This window comes from Microcebus murinus, chromosome 6 (assembly GCF_040939455.1).
Source record: "Microcebus murinus isolate Inina chromosome 6, M.murinus_Inina_mat1.0, whole genome shotgun sequence".
Lineage (NCBI taxonomy): Eukaryota > Metazoa > Chordata > Mammalia > Primates > Cheirogaleidae > Microcebus > Microcebus murinus.
The window spans coordinates 29,891,092-29,909,363 of record NC_134109.1 but is presented as its reverse complement, the minus strand read 5'-3'; the positions used below and the strand labels follow the sequence as shown (position 1 = coordinate 29,909,363).

The 18,272-nt window shown below is 36.9% G+C and overlaps 1 protein-coding gene across 8 annotated transcripts in view; it reads left to right on the top strand.

The window, feature by feature from the left end:
• The window catches only part of SIPA1L1 (signal induced proliferation associated 1 like 1), a 350,098-nt gene that overhangs the window by 175,474 nt on the left and 156,352 nt on the right, over positions 1-18,272 (top strand). Inside the window, exon 5 of one of the 8 annotated variants that reach the window (XM_076003894.1) lies at positions 1,519-1,596. The exons of the other annotated variants lie outside the window; for them this stretch is intronic. The gene's annotated coding sequence lies outside the window, so the exon portion shown is untranslated. The remainder of the gene's footprint in view (positions 1-1,518; positions 1,597-18,272) is intronic. 8 annotated transcript variants of the gene reach the window in all.

Here is an 18,272-nt window from a genome sequence, read left to right as displayed (position 1 = left end):
ACACTGACCCACCCCTCTCAGATCCTTCTTACTCCCTCTCTTCCGCTTCCAGTTTAGGGAGAACAAAAAGTGGAAGAGGGAGAAGAGTACTCTGTCACTCTTTTATCTTTACTCTTTATTCTTAAAATTCTTCTTAAAATTAGCCCAAATATACATCTAATAAAATGCATAGATCTTGGCCTGGGTGGGCTGGCTCAGGCCTATAATCCCAGGACTTTGGGAGGCTGAGGTAGGAGGATCACTTGAGGCTAGGAGTTTGAGACTAGCCTGGGTCACGGAGTGAGATCCTGTCTCTACAAAAAAATTTTAAAAAATTAGTGGGGCGTGGTGGTGTGAGCCTGTAATCCCAGCTACTCGGGAAGCTGAGGTGGGAGGATCACTGGAGCCTGTGAGTTTGAGGTTGCTGTGAGCTGTGATAGTGCCGCTGCACTCTAGCTTGGGTGACAGAGTGAGACCCCATTTCTAAAAATTTTTTTTAAAAAGCATAGATTTTAAGTGTTGTTAAGATTTGGGTTGTTTCTAGTTACTGGCTGTTATGAATAAAGTTGCTATAATAAACCTTGTACAAATCATTTTGTGGACATACACAAAATATCCCTGGGGCTTTTGCTCTCAGGCTTTTCAGTTTGCACATATTGACATGAAAAACTCTTCTCTCAAAGAGATGTATGAAACAGACTAGAGGAAATATAATTTTCAAGGAGAATTACACTGTGGCTTCTGCTGTTAAAGCCCTGTAATTTTGTGATCTTGTAATTTTCAAGTCCATGCAGTTTCATGTCTCTTGGGTAATACCCAGGAATAGGATTGTTGGGTCATAGGGTAGATGCATGTTTTACTCTGTAAGAAACTGCTTAGCTGTTTTTCCAAAGTGGCTGTGCCATTTTATAGTTGCAGCAACAACACATGAGGGTTCCAGCTGCTCCATATTTCTTACCATTATTTGATATTGTCAGTTAAAAAAGAAATTTGCCCCAGCACAGTGGCTCACACCTGTAATCCCAGCACTCTGGGAGGCCGAGGTGGGAGGATCACTTGAGGTCAGGAGTTCAAGACCAGCCTGAGCAAGAATGAGACCTCTTTCTGTACCAAAAATTGATAAATTGGCTAAGTGTAGTGGCTCACACCCACAGTCCAAGCTACTCAGGAGGCTGAGGCAGGAGGATTGCTTGAGCCCGGGAGTTGGAGGTTGTGGTGAGCTATGATGACGCCAGTGCCTTTTATAGCAGGGCGACAGAGCGAGGCTCTCTCAAAAAACTAAAAAAAGAAAAGAAAGAAGTTTAATTTTAAGTCCATTTTATCAAAAGTTTTAAATGGTTAGTGCTTTACTGTGTGTTATCTAAGAAATCTTTGCTTATCCAATATTGGGAAGATAGATACTTACCTATGTTTATTACATCAAGAAGCTTTAGGGTTTTATGTTTTACATGTAGATTGATAAACGGTCTCTAATTTCTTTGTGTATGAAAGGAGGTAACTGTGGAGGTTTACTTTTGCTCTTCTCATATGTCTATCTAGAACCATTTGTTGACAAGACTGTTCTTTTCCCATTGAGCTGAGTTGGTGTCTTGATTCAAAGATCAGTTGACCACCAAGGTACGAGTGTCTTCTGTTCCACTGTTCTAGTTGTCTGTCCTTATGTCAAGTATACACTGTCTTGAGCACTGTAGCTTCGTAATAAGGCTTGAAGTCTGATAACTAAGTCTTCCAACTTCAGTCTTGTTTTTTAATTGCTTTGGATATTATGGGTCCTTGGCATTTTCATATAAATTTTAGAATCACTTGTCATTTTATTATTATAAAAGTCTGTTAGATTTTGACTGGGACTTCACTGAACCTGTTTTTCAGTTTGTGGAGGAATAGACATTTTAATAATATTGAATCTTTCCATCCATGAACCGCTCCACTTAATTTCTCTCAGCAGTGTTTTGTAATTTAGAGGTTTTGTGCATATTTCATTAGATGTATTAGATTTTTATTAGATTATTGGATTTTTTTATGCTCCTGTGTAGTTTTTCAAATTTTATTTTGTTGTTCACTTGATAATATACAGACATAAAATTGCTGTTTGTATACTGACCTGATACCCAGCAAACCTCCTAAATTCAATTGCTAGTTTGGAAATTGTGTGTGTTTGCGTCATTGACATCTAACCATGACTGATGTCTGTGAATAATGACAGTTTTACTTCTTCCTTTCCCATCTTTATACCTTTTAAAATTTCTTTTTCTGGCCTGAATGAACAAGCTAGAACTTTTGGTACAGCGCTAACTAAAAATGGTAGAAATGGACATCTTTTCCTTATTCCCAATCTTGGGAAAAAGGTATTCAGTGTTTCACTGTTAAATGTCATACTTAAATTTTTTACACTGTGGCTTCTGCTGTTAAAGCCCTGTAATGTTGTGGTCCCGTAATTTTCAAGTCCATAATGCTCAGTGTGCATATTCCTGGGCTTTCTTTTGCTTGTGATACTGTTAACATTACTGCCATCATCAAATGTTTATTGAGCTGGTACTATGTGACTGTGTGACTAACAGTGTTAGTGTCTGAAGCTACACAGGTTTTGGGACCCGGTCTCTGTCTCAGAGGTGCTCACTTTAAAGCATGGAAAATGCTTTGAAAGAACTGATGGTCCCTGGGACTTCCCCGGAAGGAGCAGACATCTCACCTTCTCTGGTGGGATCAGAGGAGAGGCCTAGTGAGGAAGCTGATTGTACCTCTTCTCTTTCCTCCCCATGTATATACCCAAGAACAGGGATTTGCTCTCCTGTTTTCCTTACATGCGATTATACCTGTTCTCAAATTGTTTTTGTGTTATCTCTCTGGGCACAATTTCCAAGTCCATCCAGAAATATAGTTGTTGTAATTATACTACGATGCTCATTGCTTTGTGCCCTGTGTGATTTTTGTGTAAAGAGTACCCCTAATAGCCCTTTAGTTCTCGATGGTAGTAGCTCGTTTGTCTTGATCTTTAGAAACTCTATAGAAATTTGTATGCGTTCGAAAGTCAAAAAAAAGTTAACGAATGAACTCACTGAAAAGTTTTGGATTTTGTTCATATGTGTCTTATATTTCATTACTGGATAGATTTTGTTTGTTAATTATGAAAGTAATTTTGAATTGCATTGGTTTTCCAGAATAATTTTTTGTTGAAAAATTTCTTTGGGGGCTTCTTTCCCTCTCAGCCACTGAGATGTCTCTCTGATTTGTTGCTATACACAGAGTAGACTGTCATTTCTTGGATAGTAAATGCTGGTGAGCTGCACTTCAAGATTCCTGCCGTGGTTTTTTCATTCCGTTTCTTCACCCAAACAATGTCTGTTGCTTCATCTTTGTTCACCAGATTGCTTCTCTTATTAGATAGCTCTGCTTATTCTTGTAAAGCCACAATGACATCACAGAACACATTTTTTTGAGGAAGTACCAACTAAGGATCACTTTCACCTAGTTAAAATTTGAAACTATGAACAATGTCTTACTGGAAATGTAATGGCTATGTGAGGTATTGTTTAGTGATTTAATTGGAATGAAGGAGAAACAATTAAAGGCATTTTAAAAATATACAAATTGAATTATGTATTTCTTGCTTCAGGCTTAAAATATACTACTTAGAATCCATTAAATGTGACCATCCATATGGCTTTATTGTGGTTACAAGTAAGGTTAAAAGTCTGTGAATCCAATTAATTAATGAAAAGTCTGCTTTCAGCATTTTAGTTGCTAAATTTCTTTCATTTACAAAATTTGAAATAATTTCGAAAGATAATTTATCTTTTATTAGCAGTGGATTTCTTTATGTATATCTTTATGGTGAGGAATGTGATGATCATTGAAGGTATTTATTTATATATCAGATAAAATCAGTGTATATTGAATATGTTCTATGTGCCTTAAAAATGTCGTTTTTTAACATTGAATCAACATTTTAAGTGCAATTTACATTAGATGTTTACATTTCTAATATTGTTAAGTAGAAAGAAAATAAATTTGGTATTTAGTATAAAAGTTAAATGAAAAGACATGCTTATAAAATGAGATATTGCCTAAATTTTATTTGACCAGGAGCAATTGAGACTTATCACTAAGAGATTATTGTTATTGTTCCTTGTTTTAAACCCAAGTCGCTTTTTCTGTTTTATCCTTACATATGATTTAAAATGCTTTGCTTTTATTAAACGTAATAAGAGTTCAAAGTGATTCAGCATTTGAGTGTTTTTAAGTGCTGGAAAAGATTTGGAGAGACTTTTTCATGAATGACCTCACTGGCTCCCTTGGCCTTCCAGAGGGCCCCCTAATGACAGGTCCAGTTATCAGTAGATTGGGACTTACTTGGTGCAATTTTATTTCTATTATTGCTTTTCTCTCTGAAATTCTACTTTTTTTTTAAATATACTGGGTCTCTCTATATTGCCCAAGCTGGTCTCAAACTCTTGGGCTCAAATGATCCTCCTGCCTCAATCTCTGAGTGGCTGGGATTATAGGCATGAGCCACCACCCCTGGCTCAGTTATCTTATCTTTTATGGGAGAGACTTTTCTGGTTGAAGATCCTCTATTTAAATTTTTATTTTGTAATGCCCTATGACTTCTTGTTCTTCATAGCCTTCCCAGAGAAGGAACTGCCCCACAGGTGAGCCTGGTAATTCTGCTGACAGCTATTCTAAGCCCTAAGACCTCTTTTGATTATTTTTGATGATTGATTTATTCTTTTATTATCTCTGCCCAGATTGGCTGGACAGAGTTAGATTTGAAGGTCAGCTGCAAACATTTGATGTTTTCCAATCACAAATTGGCCAATGGGAAGGTTTCTGTCCATAATAGTTACTTGAAGTAGGTCACGAGACACATTGTGCGAATCCTATAGCTTAATGGGCCATCTGTTGAGTCACTCTGGTAATTGTTCCTTTTTGTGAATTCCAGTGTACACAGTTAAGTTGCAGCCAAGGGTGTCAGGAATCTTTTCAGAGAGACCAATGTGCTGAACAGCGGCCCCTCTCAACTGGAACTTGCCCACAGAGAGTTTTTGTTGACTCTTTTCCTTCTGTATTCCTATTCCTCAATTGTGAGAGTTTGTTTTTTGATTGTGAAAGGTGAAGGTCATGCTTGTTGAAGATAATTAGAAAAGGGGCAAGTGGAGTTGGAAATAGGAAAAATGAGGCCAGATATTTATTTGCCTGTAGCAATAGTGGGATTTCTTTGCAGTGGAGCTTTGGGCCAGACAGAGGGAAATGATGAACAATTAGCCTGTTCCATGCCACCGGGTTCCTCTGTGACTCTTGGGAGAGAGGCTCAGAAACCACATGATGTGGAGTAGTCAGAACTGAAGTTTTAAGTGAAGTAGTTTAAGTTAGGCTATTCAAAACATCAGCAAAAGCCGGGCGCGGTGGCTCATGCCTGTAATCCTAGCACTCTGGGAGGCTGAGGCGGGCGGATTGCTCGAGGTCAGGAGTTCGAAACCAGCCTGAGCAAGAGCGAGACCCCGTCTCTACTATAAATAGAAAGAAATTAATTGGCCAAATAATATATATATAAAATTAGCTGGGCATGGTGGCGCATGCCTGTAGTCCCAGCTACTTGGGAGGCTGAGGCAGCAGGATTGCTTGAGCCCAGGAGTTTGAGGTTGCTGTAAGCTAGGCTGACGCCACGGGACTGGGCGTCAAGCGAGACTCTGTCTCAAAAAAAAAAAAAAAAAACACATCAGCAAAGTAAGAGTCAAAACATGGAATCTTAAATCCAATGAGCAATCAATGGCTGTGTAGATGGAGAAACAGACTGAGGCAGATGTCTTTTAGTGTATTATCTGGGAAAGAGATGCCAGCTCTGTTCTGGGCCGTGTTATTCTCTCCCGAGGTGATACCATCTATGCCACAATTTTAAGTATCATCTGTGTGCCTTGATTTCCAATTCTGTATTCCTAGCTCAGACTTTCTTCAGACTTGTATTTCCTACTGCCTTCCTGATATCTCCACATTGCAGTTTGATAGACACGATTCATTTAACATGATCAACAAAGAACTCTTGATGCATGTGTAGGGTAATCAGCTCATCCTGGTTCCCTGGAACTTTCATGATTTTAACATGCTAAGTCCCACATTCTAGGAAACTGCAGTCCAGGCACACCAGTCCAGGCTGGTCACTCTATCTGTAGTCCTTCCTGTTTCTTTTACTTGGAATTCTTTGGGAGAATCATCTACCCAGTTGCTCAAGATAAGCATTCAGGAGTTATCTTTGATTCTTTTCTTTCTAAACCCATCAGTATGTCATGTTTCTTAACCACATCTAATCTGTGTGCCTTGTTGTCTCTGCCTCCAAAAATTCCCAGCTCTGTCCGCTTCTCTCCCTCTCTGCAGATCCTATCTTACTGTAAGCCATTTACATCTTTAGCTGGGTCATGTCATGAGACAAGTATGTGGTACCCTGCAACTGCTTCATGTTGCTCTCAAAGTCCAACCCCGTGGCCAGGGCCTCCAAGTGTTCTCAAAGCCTGACACCCACCATCTGTCTCTCCTTCCCCAGGTCACTCCCCCTACCCCTCCAGCCACACTAGTTCTCCTTACTTTGGATGTGCTGAGTTTGTTCCTGTCTTGGGATCTTTCTACTTGCTCTTCCCCCTGCTCAGAATGTCTTTTCCTTGTGCAGCTGATTCCTCCATGACATTTAGGTCACTTTATTTTAAATGACTTCTGCACATTGAGGCCTTCCTTGGCCAAATCAGTTGAAACTGACCAGCCAGCTACTGTTGACCATATTATTGTATTTTAATTTTCTAGAGGGAACTTCCTATGATCTGATCATTATATTGTTTATTTATTGATTTCTTGTTCCAGTTCTCTACTAGAACATACGCTCAAAAGTGATGGCCTTGACTGCTGTGTTTGCCAGTGTTCCCCAGGCTTTGGGACAGTTCACAGACTAGGTATCCAGGAAATATTAATTGAACTAGGGAATAAATTTAATTGTCCCAAAGCATCTAATTAAAGCTCTGAGGAAAAGGAGATCTTGAAAGATTTTTAGCAAGCAAAAATACATAAGTGGAAATTAATTGTACCGTACCTGTTATAACTACTACAAAATAGAATACCATTGATATTATCTGCTTTTTTTTTTTAAAGATAAGGTCTTGCTCTGTTGCCCAGGCTGGGGTGCAGTGTTGCAATCACAGCTCACTGCAACTGCGAACTCCTGGGCTCAAACGACCCCCCTGCCTCAGTCTCCCAAGTAGCTGGCACTACAGGCACATGCCACCATGCCCAGCTAGTTTTTCTTATCTTTTGTAGAGAGATGGTCTCATTGTGTTGCCTAGGCTGGTCTCGAACTCCTGAGCTCAAGTGATCCTTTCACCTCAGCCTCCCAGAATGCTGGTATTACAGGCATGAGCCACCGCACCCGGCCCAATATTATCTTCATTTAATAGGTTATCATACATATTTGATGTTAGTTAAAATTAGAAAAAAAAAAGAAAACTTTTGAGATTTATTCGTAAATGTATGTTCTCATACTCTCTGTTTCTTTTAAGTTTATAAGTTATTCAATGGTGAATTCTCCTGCAGGAGTTTTCAGACTGTGCCCTGAGTGCAAAAGTGGAACCATACATGAGTCTGTGGAAGTCTTGGAGCCTTGGAGCCTTCCTTATTTGAATCTAAGGGATTATGTTTTGAAACTTGGATGATTATAAAACTTTATATTTCAGTGTCGAAGGCACCTCTAAACCAGGATCTCAGCCTCAGGACTCTGGCATTTGGAGCCAGAGAGTTCTTTGTTGTGGAAGGGTGTGCATTATAGGATGTGTTTAGCAGTATCCCTGGCCTCCACCCGAGAGATGCCCATCGTGCCCCCTCAGTTCAGACCACAGATACCTCCAGACACTGCCGAATGTTCCCTGGGAGGACAGAATATCCTTCGTTTAAATTCACTCTTCTAAACATCGAATATGTTTTCTTTTATTTTCTTTACATTGGGAAATAATAATTTTTACAAAACCAAGTAGAAATCTGGTTGGTTTTTTTTCTTTTTTCTGGTAGGGGGAACACAGCAGATTTTAAAAAGCTTTTGTAAGGAAAGATTGTTCATCTTACACCATTACTCAGTTATAAGAGTCTATTTTCAACTTGTATGTTTCTATAATTCGACGGTAAGCTTTGCGTGAGAAACCTTAAAATATTCCAAGGGAATTTGTTCTTTCAGTGTTTCTATATTTTTCGCCTGCTCCCATCACCATGGAGCTAAACACTTTGAGACATGTTAGGTTAAAAACAGTAATGACAGAAGGGGGGGGGATGTTTTTCTTCTGTGTTTTTTCTTTCTTCTCTTCTGTTCCCACTTATCTAACCTCAGTGAACCAAATGCTGTATTAGTTTGAATGTTTAAAATTGGGCTTCAAGATAGGAAAGGAGTGTTTCTCAGAACATTTTTTCCCCCTGGAAAATGCTAACACTGTCATTTGAGCAGACCCATGAATTAATATTCTGCAACAAGGAAAAATATTCCAGAAATGTATAGGGAGGAGCCTTTGACCTTGGCCTGCACCCAGTTCATAGATCTATGTGCTTCAAAGATCCCATTGCTTTGGTCAGGGCTCCCCTACATCATATAAATTTTTTTCACATAGAAAACAAATATCAAAATGTATGTAAAGCTCATTTTTAGTGTAGAACTGATTGAGTCACTGAATAAATGCAATGCTTATCAGCTTTCTTAAACTGAGACCTCAGCACAGTATTGTGTATAAAGTAATAAGTAATCAGAGACTGTCTTATTAAAGAATTAGAGCATCTAATCTCCTTAGTTAGTAGTGGAAATGTTGGAGGTTACCAGATGTAACCATGCTTGAACCATCACTTAACATCAATCAGGAATGCAAAAGATGGCTTTGGTTGTCTTTTATATTTTCAGGGTAGGGTTTTTGTTAGAAATTCATAGCCTCCTCCAATTATAAACTTTGAGCTCTGGCCTGTCTAAATGTAATATTCTGTTCAGTCCCTTTAAATGTACTGAAAATTGGAGAAAAAAGTTTTCTTCCCTAATATTGTGAACTGTGGCTTATTCTGTTAGTTTGTAGGAACATGTACTAATATGTTATTTCTGTTCAGCAAAGGAAATTCAGAGAAAAAGATTAATGTCTTGATACTAATTATCAATCCAATCTTGTTTTCAAACCTTCAGGCATTAATTTCAAGAAGTTTAGATGCCTCGTTTCTTTTTTAAAAATATTGCTGTTTTCTTTGCACACAGGAAGACATGATATTCAGTTTAAAAGTGGCTGACCTTAAAGAAAACCATGTAATTTAAACACCAGAGACTTAAAAATAAAAAATATAGAGATTGAAAAAAAAAAAGTTTAAAAATATATCTGCTTTTCTGCTGTGGGCTGGTGAGAAAAGATGGTCTTTTTCGGTTGCTTTGAGTCTCCAACTCCTTGTCCATCATCCCTCACCATGAAACCTCAGATGTTCTTGGCATTCTTGAGCCAAACTCCCCACAGGTGACCTTCTTTATAAAGGGCTAGTGAGGACTTTTCTTTGTTTATATCGATAAGAAAAGCATAACAGTTCACAAATTACAACATCCTCTGATTACATTCTTACAAAAATTTTTTGGCGAGTTTTTGGATATTTCCTTCGTGTTCTCCTTATCTCCTTAAAATACTTAGCAAACCCTGCTGCCAACTGATACAGGCTTTGTGGTTCCACTTCTAAAACACAGGCAGAGTACAGTTAGCATAATTCTTAAGCTTAAGCCCTAGGATTTTCAGAATGGTATGTGAATACTGGCTTCAACTTAAAGTCACCAGCTGCTTTAACCCTAACAAGGGAGTCAGGCTGACCTTTGGAGCTTTAAAGCCAGGCATTGACTTCTCTCTGTAGCTGTGAAAGTCCTGGATGACATCGTCTTTTAATAGAAGGCTGGTTTTTTTTTTTTTTTTTTTTTTTTTGTCTACACTGAGAAATCTGTTTTTAGTGTAGCCACCTTCACCAATGATCTTGGCTAGATCTTCTGGATAACTTGCTGGAGCTTCTCCATCAGCACTTGCTGCTTCACCTTGCACTTTTATGTTATGGAGATGGCTTCTTCCCTTGAACCTCACGAACCAACCTCTTCTGGCTTCAGTCTTTTCTTCTGCGGCTTGCTCACTTCTCTCAGCCTTCATGGGGTTGAAGAGAATTAGGGGCTTTCTCTGGATTAGGCTTTGGCTTAAGGGAATGCTGAGACTGATTTATTTTTTATCTAGACCACTAAAACTTTCTGCGTATCGGCAGTGAGATTGTTTAGCATTTTTGCCATCTGAGTGTTCACAGGAATTGTACTTTTAATTTACTTTAAAAAGTTTTCCTTTGCATTCACAACCTTGCTAATTGACATAGGAGGCCTAGCTTTCAGCCTGTGTCAGCATTCCTTCCTTCCTAAGCGTAGTCATTTCTACCTTTTGATTGGAAGTGAGAGATGTGTGACTCTTCTTTTCACTTTCAAGTTTAACTTGAGTTTGTTGTAGGGCTATTAATTGGCCTAATCAGTGTTACTGTGTCCAGGGAATGGGAGGTCCAAAGAGAGGGAGAGAGAAGGGGGAACAGGCAGCCAGTAGAGCAGTCACACACACACAACACTGATCGATTAAGTTTGCTATCTTACAGGAATGTGATTCATGGTACCCCAAAACTATTCCACTGGTAACATTAAAGATCACTAATCACAGATCATAATAACAGATAGAATAATAATAAAGAAGTTTGAAACATTGGGAAAAATTACCAAAATGTGACACAGAGACACGAAGTGAGTACAAGCTACTGGAAAAATGACGCCGATAGACTTGCTCAGTGCAGGGTTGCCGCAGACCTTCCATTTGTAAAGAACACACTATCTGCAAGGCACAATATAGCACAATAACACTAGATATGCTTCTGTATATTTATTTATTGAACAGAAACATTTTTCAAATATTTAGCCAATTATTTATCTTTTTTCTTTTGTGAAGTCCACCTTAATACTTCTTTTCTTATTTTTCTTTTGGAATCTTAGTGTTTTGTCTTGTTTTATAACAATTCGTGGCATATATTTAGTGTATTAAACCTGTGTGGTATTTGTTATATTTTTTTAGCCAGTTTTTGTTTGCCTTTTAATACATAGATGTTTTAAAAGTTTCACATAACCAAATCTGTCAACGTTTTCTTTTGTGATTTCTTTCATTAGTTTTACACATAGAAAATCTTTCTCAATCAATATTATATTTTTTCCTTACATTTTATTAATGTCTAACTAAGTCCTTACCACTCACTAATTTCATAAAAAAGGAAGTCTATTGTGAACAAGAATTTTTGTAGTCCTCTGCACAAAGGGGCCACTTGCATATAGCTGTCAACTTCTGGCTTTGCCACGGCACTTGATACTTAATGCCTATCTAATTCCATATATCTTTGGTTTTGATAAACTTAGATCCTTGTAAAATTATTGTATTGAATATAAAAGTTAAAAAATACGTAAAGTAGAATAAATTAAACCAGTTATGTTTGACTCCTACTTGAGTTTATACCTTGTTATACTTTGTTAAGGGGCCCAGAAGTGAAAGGTGGCTCTTTTGAAAGGTAACTGATATAAAGGAACCTACCTCACTTCCTTGTGATAGTCATGGATTGTAGCATTAGGCTCAAGTTGACTGGCAAATAGAACATAAAATATTAAAACTCTGGCATATTTTATGATGATAACTGCTAATTTTCTAATTTGTACAAGTTCATTTTTTTAGAAACATAGAAATCAGTTGAAAGGAAAATGTTTCCATGTTTCCAATTTGCTGGAAAATGAAGACTGCCAACCTACATTTGTAATTATTAAAAGTGTTGACTTGTGATACATAAATCAGTTGTCTCATGATCTTTAAACCAAAACTCCACTTGTGGAGTTGATATTCTTGGTCGCATTCCAGGTGGCATAAGTAAAAAAATATTTTATTAAATTCAAAGCCTAAGTATTTTGTGTTGCTCTTACACCATATGTTTGTTTGTTTGTTGTCTGTCTCTCCCAGTAAATATAAACATTCTTGGACAGTATCTTCAGGTAGAATGGTACCTCAAATATTTGTTGAATGAATATCAAGGTATAGACTGAAAAACATTATAGAAAGGAATACTTTTGGTTGAGTACCCAGAATGTACCAGGCATTATATGGGATACTCAATGATCTTGTAACTATATAGACAGCATTAATTTTCTAAAGATGAACCTAGTTTTTACCTTTTTGGTTAATTTTATGGATCGATAAAGAGCAGTGGGATTATAGGAGATGGTAGGAAACTGGACGTGCAGAGAGCTCCTGATAGGGAAAATCCGTGGAGTGCCAGATGCAGCTGCCTCCCTGCCGCTCTGCACCCCCGCGGGCTGGCGCTGCACTGGGGGGCTGGAGGCCCAGGCGGGTGCATGCTGCTGGGCCCAAGCCTCCCTTGTGTAGACGCTGCTGTCCCAGCAGCACTAGGTTCTCCGCCACCTGCTCCAGTCCTCCAGCCGAGCTGGCTGCGCAATCTTGATTGGATACTTTTTGAATCCCACTGTTGCTGATTGGATGTTAAAGCTTGTTGCTGATTGGATGTTAAAGCTTGTTGCTGATTGGATGCTTTTTGAGTCCTACCAAGGGTATAGAGACAGGAGGAGAACAAGGAAAAGGGGGATCAGAAGTCAGAAGTCAGCTGAGCCTGCTGGAAGAAGAATGACTGTTCTCCGTCAGACTCTTCCTGTGCTGCTCAGTTCTTTCCCTGGTCAAGAGCTGTAACACTAGCTACAACACTTGCCATAACACTCCAACATGTTTTAAGATAGTTTTCTGTTTTGGGAAGTAGTCAAGAGCCTCTGTGAACCACCCCTGTGATTCCATTTAATGAACTGTAATCAGGAATGGTGTGGAAGGCTGGCAGAAGCCATGGCTGCTGCGGAGTTGGCATATATGCACGTGCAGGTAATTTGCTTGTGAAGGTTTTGTCTGTGAATCAGGATAATCTAAGTCTCCTCACTTTTTAATTTTCTGAAGTATTCTGAATGCATGCAAACTGGCAGAAAATGTCAACATTTTATTTTCTGCTCAGTCTTAATTGCAGCTTTACTTTGTAGAGAAAGATATAGAAAAGCAAAAGTTTGGGTTTTTTTTTCTAGCTTTTCTTAATAATATGCACTGCTTATAGATCTCCCCACACACCCCCATGACATTGAACTCTCCTAGGAAAATTTTTGTTCTAGGATTATGTTAAAACATTGCCAAGGATTCATGATTTTTATCATTTAGAGCAGTAATGATGTCATGGAGATGTTCATGTGACATACTGTGACTCTTTTATTTGTGTAATAAATAAGCCCTGAGTAATAAAGAGAACCATTTTTTTAAAAAAAACCCAGAAGGTTTGGACTTAGTTTCTGATTTATCACTAGAATACTTTGGACCCAGTTCTGTGTTGCAAACAGAATAGAAACTTTTCTGCATTTTTTCCTACTAAATGTAAAATTTCATTTTTAAATTTCCAAAAGTGTGTTTTCTAACTATTTAAAATTCTATCTAAAGTAGAATTATATAGGTTTATTTTTTTTGCATGGAGATTTACTTTATTGAACTAGATTTTGATATGGAGTACTTTTCCTTGGATAATTATTGAAACATTGTTACTTTCATTCTATGCTATAGCCTGAATACTAACAATAATACCTGGCATGGAATAGACAAAACAAACATTTTTCCATTAATAATATTGTTAGTAACAACATGATTAGTTTCAGTTGATTTCTCCTTTTATGTCTCAGTTTTTGCCTTGATTTCATTTGTTACTACTTGACACAAAATGTCATGTTTTGGTACAAACGTTTCTTTTATCATAACACCTAGCTTTGATACTTGTAAACTTGACACCCAATGATACTGCCTCCAGGTTTGATTTTTTTTTTTTTTTTTGTATACAATTTTGTTAAATGTCTCCTTTAAAATTTTCCCTACCTTCATTTGGTTTATACATCTTGGATTTTGTTTGTTTTTTTTTTCTTTTTTTGTAATTTTAATACAAACTGAGGTTCTTTCAATTAAGTTGAAGTGGTTTTCTTTTGTTTTTGTACTAAGATTTTTTTTAAAAGCTATGAATCCTTCAGAATTAAAAATCAGTACCTGTTGATTTATTGATTTATTTGCTTCCTTTTCTAGCTTATGATCTGGAGTGTAATCTCTGAACTAAACCATTTCTCAGCACCTATTTCTGTCATTACATCCACATTCCCAATGCTGTTGTTGTTCTATATTACCTTACCATGCTGTGTGATATGATTCATTCCTCTCTGCTATAGCACACTCTTTTTCTTCACTGAACTTATGTTACCAGGCTTCACACCCTGGCCGTACCCTATTTTACCTTCAAGTTTCAGCTTTACTGTTTTCTCTATGAAGCCTTTCCTAACTATCCAGCAATTTTAGGTACTTGTCCTGTGTGTTCTTATTGCACTCGATGTGTATTTCTAGTCATTTGCTTTCCACGTTACATTGTGTGCAATCCCTGCACACAGAGAGTACTCAGTGAATATTAGCCATCTATGTTTTTTCTTCTCTTCTCCCTCGTTACTATTTTCTTTCATAACTTACATGGTCGTTACTCCTTTTTTGCTCTCTGTACTACAGACCCACTTTTCTTGGATCTAATGTGAATAAACAAATTCATTTTTATAAATTTTTTCTTTTTTAAATTAAATACATGGAGGCCTGGTTTTGTTCTAGCAGGTTAGAACAGGAAACTTAGAAATATCAACACTTAGAAATATCAGCAGTCTTCTCCCCCGTCCTTGATGTTGTCATCACTGCTTGTCCTTGGCATTTTCTTTTCTTTTCCCCACCACTTTCTCTAATCAGCGTAGCTGTTTACTTAATTCTAAAATAAGTACTGTTTACTTTGACAGGTTTTTATCAGTATTTTTCCATACTTTAATTTCTCAAAGATACCCTTTTTGTTTTTTGCTTTCATTCTCTGAACTGTGTCTTCTGTTTCTCTCCCTGGAAAGAGTACTTGGTTTTCACATCATCAGATTAGCAAATTTTTTAAGTTGTTGGTGAGAATGTAGAAAAATGAGCCCTCTCCTAAAGAACATTGATTCTTTCTATTTATATTTTCTCTTTTGGAGTTTCTATTTGAAAATTTTCATTTTTATCCTAGTGTCTCATTTTTATGTTTATCCTAATATCATTCATTCACTTTATCTCTCTTGACAATTTTCCCTTCACTGTATCACTCAATTTTTGTCTTACTTTACACAACCTTTTCACTTGGGTCAGGCTGCTATATTTGTTTTCTTCTTACTAATTTGCTAGGCCTGAAAGATCTAATCTTACAGGATACTTTTTGAAGTCATTTTCTATATGTGCTTTGAATTACAGATATCCTGAATTTGGTTTGGGGAAGTGTGTGGATAGGCCTGCCTGGTGATTTTACTGAAGGTTCCATCTTTCTTTAATTTTGTAATCAAGCCAAAATTAATAGCATTTTGAAAATGCTTTTGAAAGTGTTATCCATCTCTTTTTCATACTAAAGTCATACAGTAGAAATATAATAATATACTCTATAATGGAATCCTTGCCATTTGCTTTAGCGAAGGTGATGAAGTGTATGCAGTAGTCATTTGGTTTGCTAGCTGACAAGTCTTTATCATTGCACAAATAGATACCCATATATGGCATGATTTATTCCTCCCTTAAATATTCTGGCATGTTTTTATGACTTTCTTACTGATCTCTCTTTACTTTTAATAAAAATTATGGAGTGTATGTAATTTCCTGCATATTACTTCCAAAGTAATTATGGTTTTTGGAAAACCACTTTATAGCAAATATTTATAAAAAGGAAAATTCTTCCTTCCAAAATATTAACTATTTTTATTTCCCCATGTTCCTCCAAAGTCCTTGTGCTTTTGCATGTATAAATATGTGCTCATAGAGTAGAATATAGTATATCTACTTCTTAATTTAACATTGTATCTTAAATTTAGGCCATGTTAACTACTAGCCAACTCACTAAGGCAACAGAAGGGAAAAAAATTATTTTGAAAATGATATGAGTGTCTAACTAGAAAAATTAGAGAATCATCAAAATATTAACTCTACTAAGAATTTAAAATATTCATTCTAATAAGATTACTGGATATGAAGTAAAGGAATCAATAGCTTTGTAGTACACTAGCAACAGTGTATTAGAAAATGCAGTTACATGAGAGATCCTAGTGATAATAGTATATCATAATGTCCCTCATAATAAATGTAACAAAAGATATTCAGTGGCTTTGTGAACTAAAATTTTGATCTTAAAGCAGATCTAAATAAATAGGAGTTATATATGTTACTGTGTGGGAAATCTCAATATTAAAAATGGTTTTAAGGTTGCCTAATTTATAAATTTGATGCTGCTCAAAAACAAAAATAAAGGGTGTTTGACATGCAACTTGACAGACTGATCCTAAATTAATTGAAGAAGTTGAATTAATAAGGTCAGCAGGATTTGTTATAATGCTGTGGTATTTGAATTGATGTGGCATTGATGCACAGGTAGAGAAACAGACCATCAGAGCAGAAGAGAGACTACAAAAGGAGACCTCCATATACATGGGAAATTGTTTTATCGTTGTATACAAGGCAGTGATTCAAAAGTATTGGTGGCTATTCAAGAAGTAATGATGAGACAGTGTGATAAAAATAAAATTGTATTTCTGTAAATTCTGATGAATTAAAGACATACATTTCAAAGGGAAATCTTCAAACTTTTAGAAGAAAATATAGGAAAACACCTTTATGATATTGGAGATCAGAAGACCCTTTTGAGCAAAACACAGAAAACTGATACTATAAATTTGACCATGTTAAAATTGTCAGATGCAAGTATAAGAAGAAATATACCTTAACCAAAGGTAAAGACAAGCTACAGCTCAGACATGCACGTCCAAGAAAGGATTAGTATCCATACTATATAAAGGAATTCTACAAATCAATAACAAAGAAGACAAAGACCTATTAGAAAAATAGATAAGACTAATAAATAGTTAAAAATTTCTAACAGGGAAATGCCAGTGAAAGCAACAAGTTAACATTTTATATCTTCATATTGGTAATAACTTAAAGTCAAAGTTGTAGCAGCAAGAGGAGCCCTATGTATTACTGTTGGATTGTGAAATTGTTACAACTTTGGAAAAACAGTTTGACATTTCTAATGATGAAAGATGCTCCAACTCAAGCTTTTAGCAGTTCGCATTCTAGAGTCCTCTAGAGAGACTTTCACATGTGTTCCCAAAGACGTTGAAAGAGGAAGGTTCATTCTGTCACTGTTTGTAATAACAAAACATGGAAAATAATCTACACATCCATCAACAAATTCTAGTGTATACAAAGTATGGGAAAACATACATAAGCTATTATAAAGGATCTATATATTTTTGTAGCAACATGGAGAAATCTTGATAACAGTTTCGTGTGATAAAAGGGAGTTGCAAAAGAATAGCTGTATTTGTAATGTTTTATTTCTGTTTTATTTCAGCAAATTTGGCAGAAGACTAATGTTTATTAAATCTGGATGATGGGTATCTATGTTCTTGCATGTTTCAAATATTTCATAATTAAAAGTTTTCAGTTTAAACTAAGAGCATGGCAGTCTCCAGTTAAACACATGCAGTTATTTCCTTTTGTTCCTCAAGCCCTGTGTCAGTGTTACTCAGGGAATATAAAAAGATACAGATACACAAGGACAAATAAGAGGGAAAGATACAGGAGCAGATTAGAATTATCAACACAGTTTTGGTCACCAGAGAGAGAGGGATGGGTTATAACTAATTTAGTGCGATGTAAAGAGTGGAATCTGAATAGTTTCACTGAGGGATTCCAGAAAAAGTTGACCCCATGCAACTCCACGATTGGAGGTCTGCAGTAGCGGGGAAGATCAGACTGAGGGGTGGATTGGTTTTAGGTAGACACTTGGATCCTTTCCTAGCCGTAGTGTAATTACAGATGCTCTGGAAACAGGGAGGAATTATTTGAAGCCTTTTTTGCTGAGCCTGGTTCCCAGAATCTTGGCAGTGAGGCAGGAAATGGGACCATTGTTCTCCAGGGAGACTGAAGTGTATCATAGAAATGAGCTACACATGCTGGCATTTGTGGGTCCCCAGTTAGAAGGGAAAACCCCTTCTGATGTAGGGAAGGAAAAGAATTTATGGAAACAATACTTAGTGGCGTGCAGAATCACTAGACAGGCTGTAGAACTGGGTCTGGCAGACGGGCAAGAACAAG